The 10,909-nt window shown below is 44.2% G+C and overlaps 1 pseudogene; it reads left to right on the forward strand.

Moving 5' to 3' along the window:
* The first annotated feature begins 8,909 nt into the window (after positions 1–8,909).
* Positions 8,910–9,027, forward strand: LOC124799447 (annotated as a pseudogene).
* The last annotated feature ends 1,882 nt before the right edge of the window (positions 9,028–10,909 follow it).

Genomic DNA, 10,909 nt, shown 5'->3' on the forward strand with positions numbered 1-10,909 from the left:
ATAGAGAGCGTATATAGAAGTTTCTTGAAAGCACTACGTCAACACATCACTTTGTTGTGTGGATACTGTTCAGTTACATTACTATTAACACATATTAAGTAATCGGTTTTATTATTGGTTCTGTTGCTGTCTTCAGTTTCATCATATTTTGTGCTAATATTTTCAACTCTACATTTGTGACAGATGCAAACAGTTGTGAATTTTCTAGAGTTCGTCTTCAGCTACAGTTATCACCTTCAATACCACGTTACTCAATCCTTGGTGCCACAGTTGGTGATGTACCAAGATGTACCTTCTCCTCAGGGTAGGAATTTTTAATAACTACCCATCGTCGACTACTTTAACTACTATTTTTCCATTTTATACTGTATCAGTTTCACTTAGTTTTCATTATCTTCTGTACCAACAAAACAAACAATGGTCCTGCCTGTGCAAGAGTAATTTAATGCAGAATGTGTAGCACTTCCGACATTTTCGCCCCTCCCCCCCCCCCCCCCACCCAAGCAGTAAAACTGTCGCATCAAGCATTGCGTTTTGATTTATTATTTATTTACTACATACTCCAATCGGAATACATTTCATAGACAGTATCCATGTATACCGCTGGCTGTAACTGAAAAATTATACCATTGTATGACATAAAGTTCACGATATACAATGCCAAAGAGGGCGGAGGAGCGAACATAGGTTTATGGCACTCTCTTGCCCTTGGGGTGGGAAACTGCCCCTAAAGGCGGAAGAATCAGCAATGATCAACGGCATCAGCATGCAGAAGGCAATGCAAACCACTACATTAAGACACGTAATGGGTAACTACAGGACATGTGGCCTGTAATTGAAAATGTGTCATGATGGTCTCTCCACTGGCAAAAGATTCCGGATTTGTCTCCCATTCGTATCTCTGGGAGGGGATTCGCAAGGGAGAAAAATACTGAATAACCAAAGAAAGGAAAACGTCCTACGAGTCGCGACGTGGAATGTCAGAAGCTTGAACTTGGTAGGGAAACTAGAAAATCTGAAGAGGGAAATGCAAAGGCTCAATCTATGTATAGTAGGGGTCAGTGAAGTGAAATGGAAAGAAGACAAGGATTTTTGGTCAAATGAGTATAGGGTAATATCAACAGCAGCAGAAAATGGTGTAACGGTAGTAGGATCCGCTGTGAATTGGAAGGTAAAGCAGAGAGTTCGTTACTGTGAACAATTCAGTGATAGGGTTGTTCTTATCAGAATCAACAGTAAACCAACACCAACAACAATAGTTCAGGTATACACGCCGACGTCGCAAGCTGAAAATTAAGACACAGAGATAGTATATGAAGATATTGAAAGGGTAATACAGTACGTAAAGGCAGATGAATATCTAATAGTCATGGGGAACGGGAATGCAGTTGTAGGGGAAGGAGCAGGAGAATATGGGCTTGGGGAATAGACTGAAGTTAAGAGCCTAGTCAGGAAGAATCAGTGCACAAAGAAGTGAGATACGGAAGTACTAAGGAATGAAGAGTTTCGTTTGAAGTTCTCTGAGGCTACAAATACTGCGATAAAGAATAGCTCAGTAGGCAGTTTGGTTGAAGAGGGCAATCACAGAATTTGGAAATAAAAACATAGGTACAAAGAAGGTAACTGCCAAGAAACCATGTGTAAAAGAAGAAATACTTCAGTTCATCGCTGAGAGAAGGAAGTACAAGAATGTTCAGGGAAATTCAGGAATGCAGAAATACAAGTCACTTAGGAATGATATTAACACGAAGCGCAGGGAAGCTAAGACAAAATGGTTGTATGAAAAATGTGAAGAAATCTAAAAAGAAACGACTGTCGGAAGGACTGACCTAGCATATAGAAAAGTGAAAACAGCCTTCGGTGACATTAAAAGCAAGAGTGGTAACACTGAGAGTGCAATGGGAGACCCACTGTTACATGCAGGGGAGAGAGCGGATAGATGGAAAGAATACATTGAAAGTCTCTATGAGGTGGAAGATTTTTCTGATGTAATAGTAGAAGAAACAGGATTCGATGTAGATCCAGTATTATAATCAGAATTTAAAAGAGCTTTGGAAGACGTAAGATCAAATAAGATAGAAGGAATAGATAACATTCCATCAGAATTTCAATAATCGCTTTGGGAAGTGGCAACAAAACGACTATTCACATTGGCGAGTAGAATGTATGTGTTTTTGGCGATATACAATCTGACTTTCGGGAAAATATCATCCACACAATTTCAGAGATTGCAAGAGTTGACAAGTGGGAGAATTATCGCACAGTCAGCTTAACAGTTCATGCATCCAAACTGCTGACAAGAATAATACAATAATGCGTTGGGGAGGGTGGGTGATAACGCAGATAGAGAAGTGGGAGAAGGAGGTAGAGAGAGAAAGAGAAGGAGGTGATTGACACAAAGAGGGGCAAGAGGAAGTGGACCCTAAGAGAGGAGGGAGAAATTGACCAAGGGAAGAAGAAGAGTTGGGCAGAGAGAGGAGGGAGAAAGAGATGGACAGAGAAAGGAAAGGGGATGGGGATGGAGGAGACGTTTAAGGAGAGGAAAAGAAGGAAATGGCCAGACAAAGGGAGGAGAAGGAGATGGACAGGTAGAGAAGATAAGAGATGGACAGATGGTGAGCAGGAATGATAGGGAGAATGCGAGGAGAAGATGGACAGAGGGAGGGGGATGAGAATATTGACAGAGTGAGGGGGATGAGGATATGACAGGGATGGGGAAGGAGGCGATGGACAGAGAGTGTTGGTTGGAGGACGTGGATAGAGAGAGAGGGGGTGAAGAGGAGAGGGAGAAGGAGGAAGAGGAGATGGGCAGAGGGGGAGGATTGTAATGGCAGAGAGAGATGGGGGAAAAGTAGGTGGAGTTAGAGGAGGTGAGGAGGAGATCGACTTAGAGGGGAAGATGAGATGGACACAGTGGGAGGGAATAGATGGACATAGGGGATTGGGAGGAGGGGGAGCACTAGATGATATGAGAGAAGGGGAGGAGCAGATGGAATGTGAGAGGGGGGAGATATGGGTGTAAAGAGGGCATGAAGACATGGACAGAGAATGGGGGGCTGTAGGAGATGGACACAGAGAAGGGGAGGAGCATTTGGACTAAGAGAGGGGGTGAGGAGATAGAGAGAGGAAGAAGGTGGAGATGGACTAATAGAAGGCTGGAATAAATGCATACTCTGGCAACGCTGAGTACTCAGCACACTATGTGATAAAAAGTATCCGGACACCCCCAAGAACATACGTTTTTCATATTAGGTGCATTGTGCTGGCACCTTCTGCCAGGTACTCCACATCAGCTACCTCAGTAGTCATTAGATACCGTGAGAGAGTAGAATGGGGCATCCTGCGTAACTCAGGTGATTGGGTGTCACTTTTGTCATACGTCTGTATGCGAGATTTCCACATTCCTAAACATCTACATCTACATCTACATGACTACTCTGCAATTCACATGTAAGTGCTTGGCAGAGGGTTCGTCGAACCACAATCATACTATCTCTCTACCATTTCACTTCCGAACAGCGCGCGGGAAAAACGAACACCTAAACCTTTCTGTTCGAGCTCTGATTTCTCTTATTTTATTTTGATGATCATTCCTACCTATGTAGGTTGGGCTCAACAAAATATTTTCGCATTCGGAAGAGAAAGTTGGTGACTGAAATTTCGTAAATAGATCTCGCCGCGACGAAAAGCGTCTTTGCTGTAATGACTTCCATTCCAATTCGTGTATCATATCTGCCACACTCTCTCCACTACTACGTGATAACACAAAACGAGCTGCCCTTTTTTGCACCCTTTCGATGTCCTCCGTCAATCCCACCTGGTAAGGATCCCACACCGCGCAGCAATATTCTAACAGAGGACGAACGAGTGTAGTGTAAGCTGTCTCTTTAGTGGACTTGTTGCATCTTCTAAGTGTCCTGCCAATGAAACGCAACCTTCGGCTCGCCTTCCCCACAATATTATCTATGTGGTCTTTCCAACTGAAGTTGTTCGTAATTTTAACACCCAGGTACTTAGTTGAATTGACAGCATTGAGAATTGTACTATTTATCGAGTAATCGAATTCCAACGGATTTCTTTTGGAACTCATGTGGATCACCTCACACTTTTTGTTACTTAGCGTCAACTGCCACCTGCCACACCATACAGCAATCTTTTCTAAATCGCTTTGCAACTGATACTGGTCTTCGGATGACCTTACTAGACGGTAAATTACAGCATCATCTGCGAACAACCTAAGAGAACTGCTCAGATTGTCACCCAGGTCATTTATATAGATCAGCAACAGCAGAGGTCCCAGGACGCTTCCCTTGGGAACACCTGATATCACTTCAGGTCCACTGTTTCCGATGTGATGGTGAAGTGGAAACGTGAAGGGACATGTACACCATAAAAGCGTACAGGCCGACCTCGTCTCTTGACTGACAGAGACCGCCGACAGTTTAAGAGGGGCGTAATGTGTAACAGGCAGACATCTATCCAGACCATCACACAGGAATTCCAGACTGCATCAGGATCCACTGCAAGTGCTACGACAGTTACACGAGAGGTGAGAAAACTTGGATGTCAGGGTCGAGCAGCTGCTCATAAGCCACACATCACGCCGGTAAATGCCGAACGACGTCTTGCTTGGTGTAAGAAGCGTAAACATTGGACGATTGAACAGTGGAAAAACGTTGTGTGGAGTGACGAATCACGGCACACAATGTGGCGATCCGATGGCAGGGTGTGGGTATGGCCAATGCCCGGTGAGCGTCACCTCCAGCGTGTGTAGTGACAGCAGTAAAATTCGGAGGCGGTGGTGTTATGGTGTGCTCGTGTTTTTCATGGAGGGGACTAGCACTCCTTGTTGTTTTGCGTGGCACTATCACAGCACAGGCCTACATTGATGTTTTAAGCAACTTCTTGCTTCCCACTGTTGAAATGCAATTCGGGATAGCGATTGCATCTTTCAACACGTTCGAGCAACTGCTCATAATGCACGGCCTGTGGCGGAGTGGTTACCCGACAATAACTTCCCCGTAATGGACTGGCCTGTACAGAGACCTGACCTAAATGCTATAGAACACCTTTGGGATGTTTTGGAAAGCCGACTTCGTGCCAGGCCTCACCGACCGGCTTCGATACCTCTCCGCAGTGCAGCACTCCGTGAAGAATGGGCTACCATTCCCCAAGAAACCTTCCAGCACCAGATTGAACGTACGCCTGCGAGAGTGGAAGCTGTCATCAAGGCTAAGGGTGGGCCTACATCATACTGATTTCCAGCATTACCGATGGAGGGCACCACGAACTTGTAAGTTATTTTCAGCCAGTTGTCCGGATACTTTTGATCACATAGTGTATTAAATGAAACCCATTCCCCAGATCGTCATGCTGAAGTCTCAATATTAATTTCCTTTTCGCTTTTCATATAGTTCATTGGGTCAAATATAAGTAACCTTAAATATAGTCCACACATGACACTGCAAAAGATGAAACTGGGATGCAGTAACGTTCTCCCTACTATTAATAACAATCGTAGTGGTTTCTAAAAGTCCATGGCGTACAGCGTAAAGTGTGATTCGAAAAATACGAAATCAGATGTGAATAAGTATAATACGCAGGAGCAGATGGGTTTTAAACGGGTTACAGGCACCTTTTACGATATACGCACTTCCATTTCTTCAGTATATGTACTTCGCAACAATTCGTGGCCCGATATCTCATGTTTCTATTTCACATTACTAACAATTTCTGTCTCATGATTGTCTAGACACTGTAGCATGTTTTAACAGGCATGTAGTAATGAGCCTAGTGTCCAGCTCATTGAATTAATTGAAACTTTATAAACTTAAAGTAACCCTATGAAAATTAATTATTGTATGAAACCCACTCCAAATCTTATTTTATTTAATCAAAGTATATTTAACTCTACATCGACTTCTGCATTTACATTCACTCTCCGCAAACCGCCATATGGTGCGTGGTGGACCGTACCTTGTATGAGTAATTCCTGTTCCTCTTTCACTCGCGAATGGAGCGAGGGAGAAACGACTGTCCAAGCGACTCCGCACGAACAACAATTTTCTACTCTTTTCTTCGACGCCCTTGTGCGAAATGTACATTGACGGCAGTAGAATTGTCCTGCAGTCAGCTTTAAATGCAGGTTCTCTAAATTTTCTCAGTATTGTCTCGCGAAAATTGTGTCTTCTCCTCCAGGGATTCGCATTTGAGTCCAAGACACATCTCCGTAACACTCGATCGTTGATCTAACCGAACGGTAGCAAATCTAGCAGCCTACCTCTGAACTGTTTCTATGTCTTCTTTTTATCAGAACTGGTGGGTATCTCATACATTCTAACAGTTTTGAAGAATAGGGCGCACAATTATCTACATGCGATCTCCTTTATAAATGCGATATTGCAGTGCATGCGATGTTCAGAATAACGATGCAACGTTCCTTAGAACATCTTCTGATTTACGCTGCAACGTTCCTTCGGACATGCAAGCATGTTACAGTCATTTCGTAGGCGTCCGCAGCCAGAGTCAGTCAACATAAAAGTTTCCTGGGTGTGGCACCGCTCATATTGTATAAAACTACTGCTGGAGAAACAAGCGTTTCAGCCACGGTTGCAGCGCCCTTCTTCTGGGTCTACTGGTCCTTTCTAGCTGTACAGTAGTCCTTATATTTTGTTATTACTGTTCACTGCGCATGCCATTATGTCATAATTTTAAAAGCTAGTTCATTTCATAGGTCACTTAAGGAAGAAGGAGAGGGAAAAAAGTTATGACGTAATGGCATGCGCAGTGAGCAGTAATAACAAAATATAAGAGACACTGTATAGCTTGAACGCACCAGTAGACCTAGAAGAAGGCCGCTGCAACCATGGCCGAAACGTTGGTTTTCTCCAGCAATAGTTTTATACAATAGGACGCGGTACCATACACAGAAAACTTTTATGTCGAATGTTACAGTCGTCTTTGTCGATCGTTGTGGAACTAAACTGATGTTCCTTCATTGTCTAAGTATGATGGTAAAAACTGATTGTCTACTCTTCCCAATATACACTGAAGCACCAAGGAAACTAGCTGTTACAGGCATGAGTATTCAAATACAGAGAGTTGTTAGATCGATGACTGCTGCTACAGTGGCAGGTTATGAGGACCTGAGCCAGTTTGAACGTGGTGTTATAGTCGGCGCACGAACGATGGGACACAGCATGCCACAGGTAGCGATGAAGTGGGGATTTTCCCGTACGACCATTTCACGAGTGCATCTTGAATATCAGAAACATCAAATCTCCGAAATCGCTAAGGCCGGAAAAAGATCCTGAAAGAACGGGACCAACGACGACTGAAGAGAATAGTTCAGCGTGACAGAAGTGCAACCCTTCCGCAGATTGTTGCAGATTTCAGTGCTGGGCCAACAACAAGTGTCAGCGTGAGAGCCATTCAACGAAATATCATCGATATGGGCTTTCGGAGGCGAAGGCCCACTCGTCTATCCATGATGACTTCGCGATACGAAGCTTTACGCCTCCCCTGGGCTCGTCAACACCGACATTGGATTGCTGATCACTGGAAAGATGTTGCCTTTTCGGACGAGTCTCGTTTCAAATTGCATCGAGCGTATGGACGTCTACGGGTATGGAGACAACCTCATGGATCCATGGACCCTGCATGTCAGCAGGGGACTGTTCAACCTTGTGGAAGCTCTGTAATGGTGTTGTTCGTGTGCAATTGGAGTGATATGGAACCCCTGGTACTTCTAGATACGACTCAGACAGGTGACACTTACATAAGCATCCTATCTGATCACCCGCATCCATTCATATCCATTGCGCATTCCGACAGCCTTGGGAAATTTCAGCAGGACAATGCGACACCCATATGTCAAGAATTGCTACAGACTGGCTCCAGAAACACTCTTCTGAGTTTAAACACTTCCACTGGCCACCAAACTCCACAGGCATCAACATTATTGAGCATATCTGGGATGCCTTGCAACGTGCTGTTCGTAAGAGATCTACACCCCCACGTAATCTTACCGATATATGGGCAGCCCTGCAGGATTCATGGTGTCAGTTCGCTCCAGCACTACTTCAGACATTAGCCGACTCCATGCCACGTCATATTGCGGCACCTCTACGTACTCGCGGGGCCCTACACGATATTAGGCTCTTCCATGTGAATATGTCCTAGTTTTCTTGAGGGATTTATTGACTTTAGTAATTTCTGGCAGACATGGATGCTATCGATAAGATCAGCTCTCTATGTGGCTACAACGTCAAAAATATAGCCACTGCGTGTGGGCTGTCGAGCTAGCTGCTCAAGACAGTTTTCGGTAAAAGTGCTCAGAACTTCTCCACAAGATTGTCTGTCGATACCACCTGCAGTGAATCCATAGACATTCCAGTATACACTCGATAGATTAAAGTCACCTCCAATTAATAGTGAATGTAAGGAGAGCAATGAGAGAAGCGTTCAAGGACTCTGAATGGACTAGTTGTCAACCAATCTGAGTAGAACCCTAAGAGGTTTTCGTCCTATGTAAAGTCAGTAAGCGTTTCGAAATCCTATATTTTTTACTCAATGAGCATGCTGACACCAAAAGCGAATATCGCAAAGAGAATGCCGAAATTTCTGAATTAGATCTTGTGGAAGTTCGTAACACGTTCCCTCCTGTCAGACTGCAGAGTAGAAAAGCAAATATATGGCTTGATAGTGGACAGGCATAAGGGCGACGTATCTGTGAGACTGTACAAAGATTATGCGAAAAAACTTGTTCCCCTTCCAGCAGCAGTTTATCGTAGGCCGTCAGAGCAACGAAGGGTGTTTGGCGACTGGAAAAAAGGGCAGGTCATTGCAGTTCGCAATTATACGACATTTTACGCTACGCGCTCAGTTACCGGCAGTTCTATTGAGATATTGGCAACGGCCTTGCCGCAGCGGATACACCGGTTCCCGTCAGATCACCGAAGTTAAGCGCTGTCGGGCGTGGCCGGCACTTGGATGGGTAACCCTCCGGGCCGCCACGCGATGTTGCCATTTTTCGGGGTGCACTCAGCATCGTGATGCCAACTGAGAAGCTACTCGACCGAACAGTACCGACTCTGGTCAAAGAAAACCATCATAACGACCGGGAGTGCGGTGTGTTGACCACACGCCCTTCCTATCCGCGGAGGATGACACGGCGGTCGGATGGTCCCTATGGGCCACTTGTGGCCTGAAGACGGAGTGTGTGCTATTGAGATGTTAGGAATGTTTTATACTGAACAGCGCTCAGAGATTTTGAAAGGCGAATTGTTAAAGTTTTGTTTCCGAGAGTAGAGTGTTATTATTTCCGCAAACGGGTTTGCAGGCCTTGACGTTCAGATCCTGAAAGTGTGGAAATATTCGAAGTGGACCAGTCAGTAAGGGCCCCTCCTAAGGGTTGTACTGGAAATGCATAAAAGTCTGGAGCCATTTCGTCCTGCATTATGCAAATCACCTTAGCTCTTGTAGAAGGCCTACCACCACAAACTGCAGCTGGGTTGAGAGCTTCTTTATCTCTCTGTCCGTGTGCCCTCAAATCACATGTAACCGGGGAGTGCACGCCTCTCGTCCGATACTGTACTAGCCGGCCACTGACACGTCGGAATTTCCCGATAAGTTCTCTCGTACCGCTAGCCCACGCTTTTCAGGCTGGACTCTGTGATCGTTCTCCTCTAACTTTTCTTTGCACCGAAGTCTTTCATATCCGTGTCTTTGTTCTTCACATATGTCCGAAATAACAGGAGTTTTTTGATTTGCTTTATAACAAATACGTGATTAAAGTTTTGCAAGTGATTCATACGAGGGGAAACAAAATGCATAACAAGAGAAGGGGGATGAGGCTTCTAAGATGACCAACGATGTAATAGAACAGGCAGAATCAGACTTACTGATATCAAAAACAGACTAAAACTAGAAAGCGTAAACGGAAAGTTGAAAGAAAATATGAAAAGATGTAGTGATAACCTACGAAGAATAGCTTTCGTATGGCCTTCATTTTAGGAGGAGGTCTCTGGGACGACGACCGTTTACTATCGTGACAAAAAAATAGAAGCACCTACAGCCGTCGTTATTATTTTAATTCATTTTGTCGCTACCAGTTGGCAGTTGATGGTTGGAGTGCTGACATAGTATCTGCGTATCCAGTAATGCTGTTAACTGATGCGTTATGCATGGGGATCGTATCAACCTGTACAGCATCAAAGACAGCCTGAAGATGACGCAATGAAGCGTTGAAACTGCTAGCGACAAAATAAAATTATAAGGATGGCTATAGGTGTTTCTATTTTCAGTTACCAAGGATAGTTCCCAAAAAACTGCTAGTATAAATAAATACAAACAAAATGGAAAAAGGGATCCAGGAAGACAGAGGAAAAGATAGGATCTGCAACAGACCGTAAACGACCTAAAACAGGAAATGAAGAAGAGGAAGAAAATGATAAATCAGTTCTTGATAACTCTAGTAGAACAGAATCCACATGCTTCATCCTTCCATGACATTCGGAGGACTCGTCGATGAATATGCTTTACCAGATCTTCTTTTTCATGTTTTGTTTTATTTATTTATTTTTGTTTTCGCGACAATCCATGTGTGAAGCAACAAATCTGTCTAATTCTAAAGTATCTTGATCAGCTTCGCATTCACTTAAGACGCAGTACTTGTTTCCGTCAGGATTAAGCATAACATTAAATACAGGGTGACGAAGAAGATAAAATGTCGGACGAGCGTGGCAATTTTGAGAAAGAGGATTCAAGACAAGCGCCACGGGTTAGATGTGGTAACAAGGAAATAGACTCCTTAGCAGGTGAAGAATGCGACAGGGTAGCCATTGCCACTTGGTCCCTAAGGGCGTGCGCGAAGAAGAATACCTCAGTGTGCCAGTCTGTGAAGTTCGAC

This window comes from Schistocerca piceifrons, chromosome 5 (genome assembly GCF_021461385.2).
Source record: "Schistocerca piceifrons isolate TAMUIC-IGC-003096 chromosome 5, iqSchPice1.1, whole genome shotgun sequence".
NCBI classification, from domain to species: Eukaryota; Metazoa; Arthropoda; class Insecta; order Orthoptera; family Acrididae; genus Schistocerca; species Schistocerca piceifrons.